This window comes from Eutrigla gurnardus, assembly GCF_963514095.1.
Source record: "Eutrigla gurnardus genome assembly, chromosome: 16".
NCBI classification, from domain to species: Eukaryota; Metazoa; Chordata; class Actinopteri; order Perciformes; family Triglidae; genus Eutrigla; species Eutrigla gurnardus.
Window position 1 is genome coordinate 5,879,457 of NC_139927.1, and position 19,403 is coordinate 5,898,859.

Sequence of the window (19,403 nt, forward strand, 5' to 3'; positions counted from 1 at the left end):
GTCTCCTCACACTATGTCACTCTGGCCCTCTCCTTCTAATTCAATTCATTATTGCCTGCATTTTACATTCTGACCATCTTACCACTTCTTTGACTTTCTCTTTTCTGCCCTGCCCTCCTTCAACAAGGACACACACACACATGCATCCACACACAGCAGCGGTGTGTAGGGAGGGGGCAGGAGTAAATATAGCACAGGTCTCCTTACGCATGATCGGCTAATGAAGCAGGGAGGGGAGGAGGGCCGCTGGATGGAGAAAAGTGTGTATTTATGTGTATGTGTGCAAATGTCAGAGAGGCAATATAATACCGTGTGTGTTTGTGCTGATAAGGAGGAAAAAAGACAAATACATCAGTTTCTATTTTTTACCCAGAGGGAATCCCTGGGACATAACACAACAAACAGCACTCGGACCCCAGCCTGTTGGTTCCTTTTTAAAACAGCAATCTATAAATTAGGTTGTTTAAAATCATCCCTAGAGACTCAATCATAAGGTGTTTTTGCACAGAGAGATGAGCCGCGATTTTGGGAGAGAGTACCGGCTAGGAGAGGGGGAGAGGAGACGCTGAGCGCCGACAGAGACGTTAGTGCGCCGATCCATGCGAGGAACAAAAACAACACTCGTGGACCCATGTATTTTGTGTGGGGGAAGCCTCCGAGTGTCAGACAGAGGTATTGTGCTTCTTTGATCACACAAATCCATGCTGTATACTAACCGGGAGGTTAAAGTGCTCCTCCAATTAAAGCGTTCTGGCACACAATGCAATTTTTTTTTCCCCGGCCGAAGCTTGGATTACTCCAGAGCCAAAAAAAGGTATTTTAGGTCCACACTAGACTTTGGTGATCCATCCAGTAACACCAGCAGGTTATGGGGGGTTTGTACATTTTTGCACAAGGTTCAAAGAGGGTGAATATTATGAATATGAATGACTTAATGCTAATCCATCACCTGACCAAAGTGTAGCTATGTACAGTGCAGGCATGATGACACCATTACACCGTGTTTTAAATGTGCAAGAAAATGGAAAGTATGCAGGCAGTACATTATTAATCAACTTGAGCATATATTTGTCATAAGAGACAATGGATTTGGGGTCAGCTGTGGCTCAGCGAATTAGAGGAGGTTGTCCTTTAACCACAAGGTTGGAGGTTGGATCCCCAGCTTGGTCTACATGAAGGGACCTTGAGCAAGACACTGAACCTCATGTTGCTCCCCGAGGTGTTTTACAGCAGCCGACTTTTCCTAAATGTGTTAAAGTCGAATTTCACTTGTGCACATATGTGTGTATATGAAGATTAAAATCAAGTTATTAATACTTTCTTCCAACCCTTATTCTGGTCTGTTTCTACCTACTGAATGCCGTTCCCACTCCTCTAGACACTGTGTTTCTCAATGGACTAGCTAGAAGTGCATCTATGTGTGTGTTTTCGTGAGTTGGCATCAGACTGCAGATTTTTGCGAAGTGTTTCGTCATGGCCTCTTAGACCCGTTTTGAACCGCTCTCTCTCTCTCTCCCTCTCCACCACCACCAACCTTATTCTGCCTCTCTCACAACTTTCTAACTCACCCTCTCCTCTCTCCCCATCTCTTTCTATCTTCCACTCTCCAGCCCGGGGTGCCTCTTTCTCTTTTTCACTAAATCTCTGCACTCGTCCCTCTCCTCTCTCAATCCCTTTCTTCCGGGCCCCCTTTCAAATCCCCCTCTGATCATGCACTGGCATTATGTCCCCTGAAACCCCCTCCTCTGCCTCTCCTCTTCCCACAGTCCGTATAAACAATACTAGTGACATTATTACAGCCTCTCCACATATATATATACACATATGCACACACTGAATGGCTGTAAAATCATCTGCAAAGCATCTAATGGAAGTCAGTGTTCGGGGTCTGGCAGTCATCACAGTGTAGAAGCCTGCAGAACCAGGATAAAAACAAACTCGGCTAGTCCAGCCAGCTCAATCCGTCATGGTATTTCTGTGTTCGTGGCCATGCCTTTTTTGATTCAGCAACACTTATTTTTCTCTCCCTCCGTTTCTCTCACTAAGCTTATCCCAACACACTTCCTCATCTTATCATTTATTATAAGCTTACATATTTGCTGGCTACTTGCTCTTTTAAAAAGCAGCTTATCAGTATTTATTTTAGTTTTAGTTGTTATTCCTACTAATCTCATTATTTGCTTAATGGAATTAGATTATGGTGATGTTTTCTTGACACAAATTCCACCTGCTGGGAGTATTTGAGGGAACAGCTGTTCCAAATGACTGTCGCGGCAAAGATGAAAAATGCACTTAGACGGGAATTGGCGCTGAATGGAGCGTTTAACCTTAACCTCAGCAAACAGCTCCATTCAGGCTTTAATGCTGTAGTACACAAGATGCTTTTTATCCAACCTTCCAACTCTATTTTTCAAATGAATGGTTGAATGCATGATTAAATGAACTGATGAAACTGACACAACTAATTAACCTTACCTATCGTTGCGTCTGTTGCTCTCTTTCTCCCTGTAACTCCTTTCCTTTCGTCTCTTCACTTCTTTCCACCTCCCGTTTCCTTTCTATTTAATCTCACTTTCCTTTACTGTTTTTCCTCTCACCCCTTTTGAGAGATCTGCCTTTTCCTTCACCTCACACCTCTTAGCAAATGCCTGCCCTACAAACCCTCATTGCCATTTTCTCTCTTCCATCCTCTCTCGTGTCCACCTAGGAGCTCTGCGTCGGCTGCCCTCGGGAATATCGCTTCGAGAAACAAGGGCAGAAAGCGAGAGGCTGGAGGGGGGTGGAGACGCCAAAGAGGAGCGTGTGAAAGAGAGGAGAGAGGAGGAGAAAGGGAGAGTGCTGGAGGAAGAGAGTGGTTCAAAGATGGATGAAGGAGACGGAATGAGACCACACCTACTGTGCCAGATAACAAATGGATACTAGCGTGGACAAACCAACAGTCTCTCAGAGAATCACTACAACACTGAGTCATTACCTCACGGTCTTGGCTTGCAATATTTTGCAATTAAGTGTTTCCACAGAGAGAAAACATTACGAAATAAATAAGAAATTAAACAGAGTACTTCCAGACAATAACATCAGTGAAGATGCCGCCTCCACCAAATGTTTCTATACTGGCTTAAAAAACCCTGTGGTGAGAGTAGTGCTGACTTTTTACTGATTCTTCACATGGGACCATGTCCTCATTTCCACATTTAGACCATATTGCACAAATGCAAATACTAAAGCTCTCCCGCTTTCAACTTTATTGCTGTCTGTCTGGGTTTTAGGGGTTGTCGTCATAGCAACAACAACTTTCTGACCTGGTCTGTGGCCGGAGAGATAACATTTTATGGCCGGACAGAGGCGAGTGGGTGCAAAAGTCAAGAAATGGAGTAAAAAGATGGAGTTAACTTCCTGGCTTTATTGATTTTCACATCTATTGTTCTGTTTCTGTCTGATGAAGTAGATATGACTCTCGGTTCAATACAAAAAAAAGAAGAAGATACATACATACCCGCCCAGCTCATTCTAAGGGGCAGGACGGGGACAGAGAGGGGAGGAACTGGTTTCCGTGGCAACGACATTCATGGACTACAACAATAAATCCCCATGGAGACAAGAGATTACCACAGCAAAAAATACAGATTAGTGGACGAGCGTAGAAGTGACAATAGAGATTAAACTGTGCCTAAACCCACTTCAAACCACATCAGATTTGCAGCAGATATTACATGCCGGACCTACAGGAACAGCAGCAGCTACTTCCCATCCCTCGCCTCATCCTTGCCTGATAACACAACACCCACTAGGGTGCTTAGTTTACCGCGGGCCTATAAAAGACACTTGTATCCGCTCCATGTCATTTACTGTCATCCCAGACGCTGCAGCCAGTAGCAGTTAGCTTCACTTTACATGGTAAACAACAGCTGATACTCGATCCTCTCCATCAAGACAATCAAGGGAGGAACGGCTATAGCCATCCTACATGCTGCAGATTTCATTTCCAACCTCACGCTCATCTATAAAGGCTCTGATTGGTTGCTTTTCCAAATGAGGCCATTCATTTAACACCTCTAAATCGGCTGATAACGTTTGAGTTATAGGCAGTATTTCGGTTGTCTGGAACCAGGCTCACAAGCCTCGTTAGTGAAAGTAGTAACAGGTGTTGTTACGCCATAACATTACACATTTTTTCAAGGGAAGCACACTTATTCACTTGGGCCTGTGACCCAGTGAATTGCTGTAGTTTCAACCTCACAGTCTACAGTGAAGCGCCCCAAAAAATGTGTATGTACGGTGCTGCAGGGATGATGTATTTTTATAGGCCAACCTCTGAAGATAGCATCACACTGGTTGCCTCCACAAAAAGTCAATGCGGTTTTTCCATTGGATTTTGAATTGGATGCAAAACAAACCGTTTCATCCCGCATCGCTCGCAGTGTGGACACCATTAATTGCCGTTTGTTAGCATCGCTCCACTTGATCGAACGGCGAGTGTGAAACGGTACGTGTTTTAATTGAGCTACAAAAGGTTGCTTCCGACGGCTGGTGTACACTGGGCACAATGGATTCCAATAAACGAGATTGATTGGCCATCATTCAGCTGACACTAATTACTTAAAAATCCAATGCAGCAGATCACAGTGGGACACCTCAAATCCTGATCGCCAACAGCTTTTCTCGCACCACGGTCCAACAGCTGACAGTTACTGAGTCACAGTTTGCTTTTGAGTTACCAAAACGCATGCATGCACTCAGAGTACAGAATCCTAATCTGTGCTGTTCTCTTGTAACCGTCCATCTGCCACGCTACGACACACACACACAGCCAGATAGACCAAACACACATAAACACATCTAAACACCTACTCAGAGAATCACTGATAAACACTCGGGCCGTGGGATTGTGCTGTCAATCACACACACATACAAACAAATGTGCACTGCTGGTGTGAAACATTTTGAACATGTCTGCCCCTTTACGCTGCACTCTGCCTCCCAAACCGAGGATTACACAAAGGATAATCCCTGTGTATGCCTGTGTGTCTGCCCGTCTATCCATTCATCCCTCCATCTTCCTCTACGTCTCTTCCTGTCTGTCTCTCCCAGCGACACCTGACATCAACACTTCAACGCATGCGGTCACACAAACGTCTCTTCGCTGCCTTCAGTTTGAGCTGAGCTCAAATAAATGGTCAGGTCATAAGGTATGCTTAAATGAAGAATACTATGTTATTACTTTTGCTACCATAGTATTACCGTCAGCTCATAACTGCTATTGTCTGCTGCAAAACTATATGGCAGTAAAAAAAATCTTCAACAACACCAGGATGCTCTACTGAGTTATTTACGCTACTACAGCGGTAACCAACCGTAGGCACACGTGTCAACACTGACAGGCGGTAGCTTCACCAAATGCACACTGGCAATAAGTGAGCAAGAGAGTTTATTTTGGAAATGTTGCCCGCATATTTGAATGCCAAATTACCTCTTTCACAGCGACTGAGAGTTGTGCGGCCTGTTGATTATAGTAGTTTGGCTGTTTTTATTCCTCACATGCATTCTCACTTTACTCGTTGCCTTATTTGCAGAATTTGTCATTTATTTATTTTCCAAGAAATATATTTGTGAGATTTGTGGGAAATGTTGGATGGTGAAAAAAATGTGCAACAAACAAAGAGAAATCTATATCCGAATAAAAATCTATTTTATGAAGCCTATCTTCTAGCATCTCTCTCTTTCTGTGTGTGTGAGAGAGAATAATGGGTTAGCTCATAACTACTATTGTTAGCTGCTAAACTCCCCTATTCAGCGATTAAAGCAGTCAGGCGAAAGTACCCTGTCTGTGTGTGTGTGTGTGTGTGTGTGAGAGAGAGAGAGCGAGAGACAAAGAGTGAAAGTATGGGTGGGTCACACGAGTGCACATGAGATACAGTTTGCTGCGAGTGTGTGTGTGTGTGTCTGTGTGTGTGTGTGTGTGTGTGTGTGTGTGTGTGTGTGTGTGAGAGAGGGAGTGAAAATGATGGAAGAGAGGAAGAAAGTCGACATTAGCTGGGAAGAGAGAAAGAGGGATTGAGTTCAATCGTGGTGAAGAAATGCAGGGCCCGATGCTGTCTCTCCCCAGCAGCAGTGGGTGTGGTGTTACTATGGCAACCCACATCCCATAGAGGGTGGTAACAACAGGTGCCTTAGGAAAACAAATGACTTCATGGGCATCGAGGCTCACTATATTACAGCTGCCTGGTGGGGCGAGTTGATACACATGATGTTGAAAACATCCGTGGCCACAGATGGATTGAGAGCTTTCAAAATGTGGTTTTCTATTGTAGGATACTGGATGCTTTTCAAACAAAACAATCGGCATTAATATAGCCTACAAACAAGGAGTGGTGATTGTTGTTAGATTGAATCTTGTTGCAAAGTCAGGGAAACACAAAAAGCACGTACATTTTTGCAAGTTGAGTTAAGTGGAGGAGAGATAATGATTGTAAAACATCTATAAACTGCATCCGCAATACAATGCAAAATGTAGCACGCCTGGTAGGCAACACTTGCTCTGCAATGATCCAATAGTGAGAATGTAAAGTACTCAAACACACACACACACACCAACTCGCAGCTGCATGACATTCATTTTACTAAACTGTTAACCCTGAAGTCTAAAATTAGACATTCCCCATAAGACGTCCTCATTTTTAGAACATCATCCTGTTTTCTCAATTACTGCGAGGCCACGTCGCCTCTGCAGTCCGGACACACGCTCGCACGTCATTATGCGGAATATGTTGCAGCAATGAGCTCTTCTCAATAAGTCAACGACATGACCAGACAGATTATTTAGGCGCCTTGCATCAGTTAATCCCAGCCTAGGGACCTCTGACCCCGGACCAGGAAACAGGAAGCGTGGCAAAGGGGCACAAACCCTTCTCCGGTTACGCTCCTCTTAATCTCCATCTTTATCTTCAATTCTCATTTCTCGCCACGCAGTATCTGTGTGTCTCACTCTGTCAAGACCCTGACAACTTAAAAACAGGAAGTGACAGCGTGCAAAACCCTTTGTGGATGTGAGAAACACCCACATCTTCTTGAGTGTTTCCCACACACAGAGAGCCAGAGCCCGCCTCATAGACAAACACTGGCTTCTTTACACACTTCCCAGGATGTTTTACGAACTTCTCAAAGGCTACTAATGAGAGCCAGTTAGCCGGTCTGCACTCCCTCTCAACCCTCCTGCTCCAGACACTCCTCTCCTCTCACATCCGTTTCCTCGCCTCATCCCTTCCTCTTTATCACCGTGCCCTGGTAGACCACCTCCTCACCGCTCCCCACTTTCCTGACTTTAGTCACAGCCTGAATGAATTGACGACTGATTGAATCGCCAACAAACGAGTAATAAAGTAGATGAGTGATTGAATTAATTAAAGGGTTAATGGATGAATGAATCCTTGTCCCTGATATCGCAACGATGTTCTACGGTTGAATATTGGTGTTTTCTCAAAAGATTTTTTCTAAATAACCATAAGTAACGTGGAGTTACTCATATCACAATATGAATATATTTCCCAGACCTAATGTTTTAATAAAGGATGCTGAGACCAGATAATTATGACATAATATTATCCATTATTCTGCTGTTATAAACCTCTGTTTCCCCCTAAGATGTGGTCTTTAAAAGATGAAGGCTGTGCCGCGTCCTGCCATGCTTGCTTCAGCCCCTCTCTGTGAGAATGTGACCCTCCATTGCTGATTAATCTGTCTTTAACTATGTTTGGCTCCCTGCCAAAGCCACAGGCCCACGCTATCTCTCTCTGGTTTTTATGCTATCGTTTCTTTCAGAGCTGGACACTTGCCGGGGACAGTTTGCCCTCTTTTTTTATATCCCACTCCGATGTGAAATGTCACCTTTTGACACAAGAGTTTTCTATTCTCTCTCAACATAAAAAATATGACTACTAATCTTCAAGAACATACAAAAAAAACTGCTTTCTTACACCCACTTGAACATCTTTGCTGACCCTTTACCCAGAGGAACCACCCAACCTCCTTCCCCCGTTTTTGTCCCCTCGATCACACACGTCCTCTACATCTCTATCCCCCTTTCCACTCTCCCCCACCTCGCCCTCTCACCCGCCCCTCCCTCCCTCCCCTCACTGTCTCTGCGGTGGTAATAAGCTGAACATTGCATTACAGTTTCCATTCATCCGTGCGCCTCTGATCTTCTCTGCGTGAATGCGAGTCCTGTGGTGCCCGTTGGCCGAGCACCTCTGAAAGCTAGAGGCTAATACCCGCCGGTCACGGCTGACTGCTACACTGTACAATATGTCCACCTTCTGTAATTGTTGTGACTGACCCAACGTCGCTACCACGGAGGAGAAGAATGCTTTGAATGAGACTCACAGTATTAAACCACCTTCATAGACCATGAGATGAAGAGAAGATGCACACTAGAAATATTCAGAAACATTAGGGACACTTTAAGTGAGGATTTCTCCGTGAATGCTTCTTTTCTAAAAACACAGGCAGAGTCGCTCCGTTCGATGTGGGGCGGTAGGGCTATCTGTGTGTGCCTGAGTTGATGTGACGCTTTTCGCTCCTGTTGAACTGACGGGGTCAGGATGAAAAAACACACTCTCAGGGATGTTCCCATAGCCTTTCCGAATGGTTAGGCAATATCGCTCTCTCTCTCTCTCTCTCTCTCTCTCTCTCTGTCGCTCTCACTCAGCCTCTCTTCTCCCTCTTCTGTCCGACTCTTACTCACTTCCTCTCTGCTCGAATCTTCCCTTCTCTAGCCCTTTTAGCTCCTGCAAGGTGAGAGGGAAAAGCACTGCAAGCTAGACACCGACACCAAGAGGCTACACCCTTTAATGTGTCACCGGTACATTCCTTTGATTGTTATCTACAATTGTATCAACTCCTTCTGATATCTCTAGAGCTCCAAGTTTTGTGGTTTTAGGAAGGACCAAGCCACTGAATATGCATCCAAAAACACATATTCATAAAACACACGGATCCTCAAATGAATAGAAAAGCGTTCGCAGGACAAGAGCGATATTGAGGGGGGGAGGGATAAATAAATCATGCACTCGTTCTGGATAACCCGGAGTTAGTTCCAGCTTCATTTAATGAGCAGATTCTCCCACCAGAACAACCAATTAAGGCTTCTCATTAGTGGGTTTGACAGAGCTGCCACTGTTCTGCACATCCTGAGAGTTTGAGAGTGAACATGGCACTGATGATTATAGATACACTGTACACACACAGAGAGAGAGAGAGGGGGCTGATGGGAAAAAAATCACCAGAGTGACAGACATGCTGCTGGTTTTCCTTCCCAAAAATGTTCTTCATTCTGTGGCTGTATATCATGAAAGCTTTAACCTATATTAACGCAGGGTGGGCACCCACCTGTGCTAAATAACCTGAACACAATACAATATCACACACAATAACATAAAAGCAAAGCGCTGTTCATCTGCTGTTAAGACTTTGCAGCGAGAGCGAGACAGAGGGTGTGGATTTTACAATGCCAAATTTAGTTTAGTAGATTAATTATTTAATTTAGTTTAAGTAGATAGAAATCCAAGAAAGACCGTCTGTTTAGTATGACAGTAATCCACACAAAATGGAGACATTTAAATGTTTAAAGACAATGAAACAGAAGTACTCATTAAAAAAATGACTGGGTGGGTAGACTTGTTCTTTTCGTTAATGAACTGCGGCTGGATGGATGATGACTCCGTTATGTAACTTCTTCAACTCCACAGGGTTTCTACCCCTGCTCTCACAGAGGTTTAGGCGGTACCGGGTTTGTGCAGAGAGCTCAGTCTCGTCTCCACAGTCAAACAAACACAGAGATGGTTTAGCACGGATGGAATATCACCTTTACACCCATCACATTAGAATAAACAGTTATGCGAAGCCAGACAGGTGATCTTTTGGCATCCTCTGAGACCAAACCAATCAAAAAACAAATTGTTACAATATATAATAAAGCATCAATAGACATCGGAGGACCCACATCCAATACTAAATTCCACCACATCGTCCCTGCCATGTTTATCGCCATATCTATCCAATAAAGACGCACAAATACTGATACCCATCCGATAGCCTACTGACTGAAACAATAGGTCAATATGGTATCAGATTCCCAAAAGCAGAGGTATCAGTTGTGGGCATGGCAAACACTGTTGCACCCCCATTATCTGACCTCTCTTCCTAAGAAGGCAGTAGGCATCAGAGCTGAGTGGTGCTGATTAAAGGGATGAGTAGTTGGCCATGCGCACACAAAGACCAATAGAAGCAGATTTAAGGCTGATTGTTAGTAGCATAGCCTTAAGATTAGTCTGCCTGTGTTGTTCTCAGGCGTAGTGAAGCTACGGCCGACATCAAACGCCGATTTGCAAAAAAGGCACCTACCAGATAGTCATTGACAAAGCCGGCTTGTGTTTGTTCACAAACAGCCAAATGCTACAGAAATAACTCGAGGAGGCAGAAAACAGCATCGACAGTCTGACTGGCACCACGAAGACAATGATTTAATTCATCAATATCGAATTATGTCGACGTATCGCGTATGCTTGCCAATTGCCACCGACTTTTTACACGTCAGCACAATCTCAGCTCAGTCCGGCGTGTTTGTCGGCCTGCCCGTCTTTCTGCCTGTGAACTAGTTGAACCCTTGCCATCTGTCAAACAAAGTGCGACTTCTAAGCCCCGTGCCTGGGAAATACACACACATGTTGAGGTCTTTATGTACACATTGTTCTGTCTGCAGAGTGGGGGTAAGAGTAAAAGTAGGACAGATATTTTAAACAGAAAAACCGTGGTGGGGCCACGGGCAGACCCATCAAACCCCAAACAAAATCTCCACTTCAGAGGGTTTGAAATCCATTTTGAGCCATTAAAATCAATAATTGACTGCAGAAATGTGTCATGCATGGTATGGTTAGCCTTTTAGCCTAGTTACATGGACAACTTAGAGTTTTACACACATGCACGGTTGCTCATTTGTTTGCCGAGTGCAACTTGAACACATCTTTTGGTACTATATTTTGTGGAGGTTGGTCAAACTAAAAATCTGCCACACCAGTTTGACAAGTGGACACCTTTAAGTTATCTTTAAAATACCAATAATAAACAAAGCATGCACTTTTACAGTTATCCATTGCTACACCTGAGATGAAAACCCATCTTTTGAATTGAACCAAAACGAAAGTTAGGAATGTAACTACGGTTCTGTGAATCCTGGGTGACGTTTTTGTGAGCTGATTTCCAGAATGAAACCATATGAAACGGATCCTTTTTCATGAAAGTTAAACGACGGGTAGTTAAAAAAATAAAAAAATAAAAAAGAGTTGCTAACGTTACCGGTGGAGGAAACGCTGCCGGTCACGCACACAGGAGAAATGGGGGGGGGGGGGGTGGAGGGAATCGGACACACGGATAAAACAGACAAAACGGCTTTAAACGAGCCGTTGGCTTCAAACAACCCGCATGCTACCTGTTTAACTCCGAGCAGCTACGCGAGTCAAACGGATGTTTGAACAGCAGTTTAAACGTTAGCTACGATTAAACAACCGCCAACGGTAACTCACCGTTAACGTATCACGGCGGTGGGATTCACCAGGAAATGCAACTAACCGCCAGAAAACGCAACGAAAGAACACACCGTTTAAAACCGTAGCTAGCTTGAAACACACACACGGGGCGACATGAAAGTAGATGATAACAGGGATACCGTGGGAGAAGATAGGCGCCATGAAGAGCCTTACATCGAAGGTATGACTAACGTATAACGGTTACAATGGTGGGGGGGAAACGTGCGGGATTTGCTTCACCATATCCGACAAACTGCTTCAGGTTGTGTGTAGTGCAGGTTGAGCTTCCTACCTTACACGTTTACCGCAACCGAAGAAGACAGGAAAAAGAGGCTAAATATGAAAAGCACCGGAGCAGCCGCTAACGTATAAATCACGTGATTTAAAAGGGGGGTGGTAAAAATTAAACGTTACCTGTTGTAATTTTCAAAGATGAGCGTTGGGGGAACTTTTCCAAACGTGGCCTCTCGCTCTGTTCTCCGCCGGAAAAATAACGTACGTCCCTCACTATCTCAGCCTCCAAAAATCCCCACTACAGTCCACACACACCGAGATTCTGGCTCGGGCTCAAAGCAGACGTGTCCATCATCCTCAAGACCCGCCCCATACAGTGAAAACATCTTTTAGCGACCTCCTATTGGCTCAGAGGGGTCACTGTATTATATCCCGCGACGTGATTGGTCAGCCCTCGCCTATTCGCGTTGGAGGGGGCGCGAGGCAGATGTGGCAGTGCTAGCGTGGCGAGGTTGCTCCCTCTAGAGGATGAGTAGCGTCACTGCAATATGGCGATGGTGTGGTTGAGTGTTTTTTTTTTTTTGCTTTGATGAAGCTGTCTTTGGTTACCGTTGTGTTGTAAATAACAATATAGACGTTTTTAATTTAATTTAATATTAATTTTAAATATATAAATATGTATAAATTATTTAACAAAAGTTAACATCTGTGTTTAAAATGCACAATTAAAGTTAATTATTTCTTCCACTCTCACGCACAAAAGGACACACTTTGCATAACATAACACTTATGCCACTGCACACACACATAAACATAAACACACACACACACACACACACACACACACACCTATAACATACTGTATATACCGGCACCCACACCAAGATTAGAGAAGCTCAAGTAATTGGCTTATAGCGTAAGATAGCGTGGAGATTTGACATCTATAAAAGCGGAGTAAACAACCACGTAAGAACCCCACCAAACTCAAATAATACAAGTTGAATGATTGAAATACTACTAAAACTGACTAATTAAAATATTTCATGAGAAAAACTGACGACAGAAAAGTAAAATTTGATTGTAAGCAGATAGAATCACAGCAGGCAGGGTGTGTTTCATTGGACTCACCATTAGTAGAGCAGTATTGATCCACAGCAGGCCAGTAGAGCGTGCATACACAAACACAGAGGAATGGAGACCAGGTGAACAGAAAATCAGCCATTACTTTAAACCCTGGCCACATCTGCCAGTTTATTTTATGAGCTGCATCTGCTACAATTGCACACCTTAGATTTAGTTGAAACAATGAGGGATTATAATATTGTTTGATGCAATTAGATTACATCATAAAAAAGGGATTTTACTGGCTGTTTGGCTACAGTAAAATGATCCTTACATTATGAACAGAATAAGGCAAAAAAAAAGTGACCCATCTGAGCATCAGGCTAGTCATAATAATAAAAAACATGCAGCAGATCTCCATGACATGAGAGCAAACAGGGATAAGTCTAACTTTAATGACATAATATCCACATGTTAGGATAAGGAAACACACCCACACTGGAACATTTAATTACAGACATAACACGGGGCTGAGTGAATTAAGGTCTCCTCCCTCTGGCCATGAAGTATGTGACCCTTTGGCCTCATAGACCTTAAATTCAATTGTCGAACCTGCTGAGGAGGATGCACACAGAACAGCTTGACCTTCATCCGTCTCAGTTTGGATCTTAATAAAATCAGCACGGGGCGCCCACAGCGGTTATGTCACTTCATTAATACTGGAAATAATGTGAGAACTGTAAAGCACTGATCTCATGAGTCGGGGAGTGAACCATGAAAGTTATTTTACCACAACACAGCACTGATAAGGTCACAATGACACTACTGACAGGAAGATGAGGCTACAGAGCCACTCTATTAGCGACTGCTAGTCCAGATCTCTAATGACATACAACAAGTCAAGAAAGTCAGAAAGGTGTACCTGATTGTCAAAGGTGCCATACTGCAGAAATAGTTCCCACACTGAGATTAGGGCTTGACTCTTTACCTAATCAGTCTAACCTGATCTAAGATCTCTCTCTGAGGTCTCTCCACCTCCCGTATCGCCCTACAGAAATCTCTCAGCAACAGTTGCCTCTTTGCCTTATGCTGAACACCCGATGGACTACTCTCGCAGTGCAGGTCCAGACTTTGCACAAAAACGGGTTTCGGCGATCAGAAATACGGTGCGTTGCAGCTCAGGGAGCTACAGTAGGCTAGCTGTGCGGTTTCTCATGCAGGCATCAGATCAAGCCAGTGCAGATTCTGTGGAGGATTAGTGGCGAGCCCTTCTGAGGGGAATTACCCTGACACAGCCATCTGGACAGCAAAAACTGCCCACTGGACCAACTATCTGCCAAGTCTGTGCCCAGACGCAGCAGTCAGATATCGCTCAGTCACTCCTTCCAACCCTGACCTGAGAACAGCAACCTCATTTTTATCCATGTACCCGGGTTTCCAAACTACCTGTTGAGCTAGTCCACACAGAGAGGGAGGGTTAGGGTTGGAGGATGGGTAGAAACAAATAGGGTTTTTCATAGGTGACTTCTGTTTGTGTCCTGAAAGTAAAAGTAAATGTTGACAGTTGATGTCACTCACCACACCAAGTCACAAGAGCCACTCTGTAGTCAACCGCCTCTGATCCTGAACCTGACAACATTGAGTTTGTTTCCTGAAGCTTACTTACTGTACAGAGGGGAGTGCATTTTGAAAATACACTGAGATGTTACGAGTGGAACCAACCAAACAACCCACCCACCAACCAACCAACCGACCAACCAAACAACCAACCAACCAACCAACCAACCGACCAACCAAACAACCAACCAACCAACCAACCAACCGACCAACCAAACAACCAACCGACCAACCAATCCACCCACCCACCAACCAACCAAACAACCAACCAACCAACCAACCAACCGACCAACCAATCCACCCACCCACCAACCAACCAAACAACCAACCAACCAACCAACCGACCAACCAATCCACCCACCCACCAACCAACCAACCGACCAACCAAACAACCAACCAACCAACCAACCAACCGACCAACCAAACAACCAACCAACCAACCAACCAACCGACCAACCAAACAACCAACCAACCAACCGACCAACCAATCCACCCACCCACCAACCAACCAAACAACCAACCAACCAACCAACCGACCAACCAATCCACCCACCCACCAACCAACCAAACAACCAACCAACCAACCAACCGACCAACCAATCCACCCACCCACCAACCAACCAACCGACCAACCAACCGACCGACCGACCAACCCACCCACCAACCAACCAACCCACCAACCAAACAACCAACCAACCAACCAACCCACCAACCAACCAACCGACCAACCAACCGACCGACCGACCAACCCACCCACCAACCAACCAACCCACCAACCAAACAACCAACCAACCAACCCACCCACCCACCAACCAACCAACCGACCAACCGACCGACCAACCCACCCACCAACCAACCAACCCACCAACCAACCAACCGACCAACCAATCCACCCACCCACCAACCAACCAACCAACTAACCAACGAACCAACTAACCAACCAACCAACCAACCCACCAACCATTCAACCAACCGACCCACCAATCAAACAACCAACCGACCAACCAACCCACCAACCACTTAACCCACCAACCAACCAACCGACCAACCAACCAACCAACCGACCAACCAACCGACCAACCAACCAACCGACCTACCAACCAACCAACCAACCAACCGACCTACCAACCAACCAACCAACCAACCGACCAACCAACCAACCGACCGAACAACCAACTGACCAACCCACCCACCAACCAACCAACCAACCGACTAACCTTAATGTCACATACTGGCTCATTAGGATTTGCCGCCCCTCAGCTCAGTATCTCCACCCACGACATGAGAACTATTGTATAACTTTGCAGAGTTGCACAATATTTTTCTCGCATCATCATCATCATCATCATCATCATATTAATAAGAAGTGAAGGCTAATTTTGGACTGAAAGCAACTAGCGACCACAGGTGGTGCCCATGAATAAAAAATATTAACGTCTCTGTTCCCAAACAGATATAAACAGTTAATACATCCACCACAGTACAGGCCGATATATCCATTATTATAGGCACTTACAGCGTGAAGCCGGCAGAACAGGATATGTCATATTAGCGGGCAGAGCGGTGCAGTCTGATGCACGACCATCCACATTATCGCCCAGGAAAATAACTCTGGATTGGCCCATTAGTGCACTTTACAACTTTGAGGACATAATGATTTAAATGGGTGCTATTAAGTTGCTGGGAAGTTAATTTACCTCAAATAAAATCAATGAGACAGGTCCTAAAAAGGAGCACTTCGGACAGAGGATGAATAAAGGTATATTCAGACAGATACAGACATTTTTTTTCGACAATAAAGCATGTGAACATGTTCTTGTAGAAGCTCAAACTACGAGTATGAACTTAAAAATGAGTACAATTCAGCCCGGGGATGCCACACATTTACAAACTTCATCACTAAAGTGAACATTCTGACATTCTGACTTTGTTAAAATGCAATTAGACAACTCTGGAACACAAAAATGTGACCACATCCTCTCTGCCCATTTGCCAATCCACTGGAGTCTGATCTTCTGCACAAAGTCACATTTTTAAAAACACCATATGGCCTGCAGTGTTCATAGATGCAACCAGCCTCGAGACACGCACACACTTCCACGCTAATAATGTACTAAAACAACACACACACACATCAAGTTTTTACCTGACAACCAATTGATAATCAGCTGGAACAAGCTGCTGGACTGGATCGGGTATTTCCTTGTGTGACTTGCTCTATCGTCTGTCACACAAACACCAAGACACTGAACAAATACTGCTCTCTCTACTCACACCTGTTTGTTTTCTGCAACTTCAACCACCGACTCTCTCTCCCTGCCTCCCCCCTCCCTCCCTCGTCTTTGTGGTAACTCTAAACTCCAGGATCAGGTGTCAGCCAAGGAGGAGAGAGAGAAACCACCTGATGGTCAGGATAAAGAATACAGTAAGAGAAGTGTGAGAAATAGAGAGATATAGCCTTTTGCAGGGTGCACCCATGGGTGGCACCTCTGCCTTATCACCGGCAGTAATAGGTGCAGGTTAATACCATGTGACTCTGAAACTTGGTCACTACGTTTCCATTTAATCGCTGTGTGTTCTTGTCACGTAGTGTTCTGAGTAATTCTGAAGGGAGTTAATTAATCACGTCACGGCAGTTAAATGTCCTCGTATGTGAAGAAAACAAGTGTGTGTGTGTGTGTGTGTGTGTGTGTGTACATGTTTGATGGAGTAAACAGTCATGGGTGCGTATTGACAGTAAAATGTCCTCGTATGTGAAGAAAACAAGTGTGTGTGTGTGTGTGTTTGTACATGTGTGATGGAGTAAACAGTCATGGGTGCGTATTGACAGTAAAATGTCCTCGTATGTGAAGAAAACAAGTGTGTGTGTGTGTGTTTGTACATGTGTGATGGAGTAAACAGTCATGGGTGCGTATTGACTTAAGGAAGCTTAGGCCGACAGATACACAAAAGTCTGTTTGTTTTGCACGATCACATGTGTCGTCATGTGTCTTTTGGAATAATACATGTGATATTATTGGATTAGGAGTATTGTGATGCATTCATGCGTATGTATCATGTGTATTAATAATTTAAAATATGTGTGTATCACCTACGCATACTTTCATTCAGTTCAATATGTGATGGCATGAAGGACAATAATCCTCCCTCTCTGTGCGACAGTCAGTAGTCTATACCACCGGGAGACCACTAGAGGGCAGCAGCTCCTCTTTTTCTCATCTGAATCCATGACAGAAAAGGGGGGGAAACAATTCTGCTTCTGTTTTGGGTCATTTGTGATTAATATAATCTGGAAAACTAAGTGATTACATGTCAGGAAGACAGCAGATCATCTTCATTTAAACAAAAAAATAAAGATTCAACTGAATTCTGTTTGTCATAAGAGTTTTCCTCAAGGGTTTTCCTTCCTTTGGGTGTTTTTTTTTTTAGTCTTTCACACTCTACACAAAGTCACTCTGTCATACTGAAGCCTTCCCAGAAAAAAATGCATGGAATTTTGTGTCTTTCATACCAAGAGAGCTGAGAAGAAACACGTTTCAGCGCAGCCGAATAGCATGCTTTCATGACGTCCCAACATTTGTCCCTACATGTCCCCGTCCCTGACTTAAGAATGTGATGAAATTAAACATGAAGGGTTGATGTCGGTGATGTAAAAGTAGTGTAACGACATCATTAGGTTACATTTAAATTACATAACCGTCTATACCTTGATGAACAGATACAATGCCGTGTGTTTCAGATGGAGGATATTCCCAGTAGTTTCCCGTCTCAAGTGGAAACACTGGAAAGGAGCTCATCCTCAGGTATCCATGGTAACAAACACATCCAGAGTTTGCAACTTCTGCAGCCGGCGTTGAATCTTGACTCTGGGATTGTACACATATCTAGAGTACACAATACTGAAGAGGAGTGTCCTTCCTTAAAGTGCTCCATGAATCACAGGATGACATCCACACCTGTGGTCAACATTTCTCCACCCCTGATAATAATCAGCCATAACTCAGCCTCCGGAGTTTTCCCATTGTGTACCAGGACTTCTTCGAGGTCAAAGTCCTTTTTTTAAGTGGCCTTCCCAAAACTATTTCCAGTCGTACTCTACGTGCAAACATCGAGTACAGATGTTGATATATGGACAAGGAACATATAGAATCATTTCTGATTTGGACTTCTGTTATCAAAGTGCTCTCTTTTTTTGCAGATCAGATAGATCAGAGTGTCTCAGAGTGTGATCTATGTGTCTGCTTTTGTTCTTACATTCTTGCAGTTGTGGAAAGTACACGTACTCGACTAGTCTTCTGTACTTCTCCTTTATCTGAATTGCTACTTTCCTTTTCATTTGTAAGGGATATATTACTCTTTATACTTCACAACATGTATATAGTTATAAGCTGCTTTTCAGATGCTGATGTTACACGGAACGGTGCAATGGAATATAATATTCATATCCATATTTTTGATACTTAAGTAACAAAAGTACATGTTCTGATAATAAGTGCTAAGATCTTTTACTCAAGTACAATTATTGCAGTGTCATTTTATTAACATTACACCAAAAAATAAATAAATAAAAAGGAAAAGTGGGCTCATTATGCAGAATCACCTGATTATAACGAATCCGTGATGCGTTCACGTGTAACGTAGCTATCTACCAAAGTTAAAGGAGCATTTCACTTTTCTGTTGTTGTCCTTCCTTCTGGTTGTGCGCGCGTAGGGTTTCCCCAGCACGCGAGCTGACTGCACGTGCGCGTACAAACCGAGCGATCACAAACTAGCGCGCGCGCACACAGCTTTTGAGTTTTCTCTCCTTTCAGTGAACCGAGAGAGAGAGAGGGAGAGAGGGGGGGGGAGAGAGAGAGGGAGGGGGGGGGGGGTGTCTTCGTAGCTTCCGGCTTCAAACTCGCAGACAAACAG

The 19,403-nt window shown here is 44.2% G+C and overlaps 1 protein-coding gene across 13 annotated transcripts in view; it reads right to left on the minus strand.

The window, feature by feature from the left end:
- epb41l2 (erythrocyte membrane protein band 4.1 like 2) overlaps window positions 1-12,122 on the minus strand; it is a 44,281-nt gene extending 32,159 nt beyond the window's left edge. For all 13 annotated transcript variants that reach the window (XM_084031159.1, XM_084031169.1, XM_084031168.1 and 10 more), the window contains exon 1: window positions 11,994-12,122. The gene's annotated coding sequence lies outside the window, so the exon portion shown is untranslated. The remainder of the gene's footprint in view (window positions 1-11,993) is intronic.
- Window positions 12,123-19,403: the final 7,281 nt, after the last annotated feature.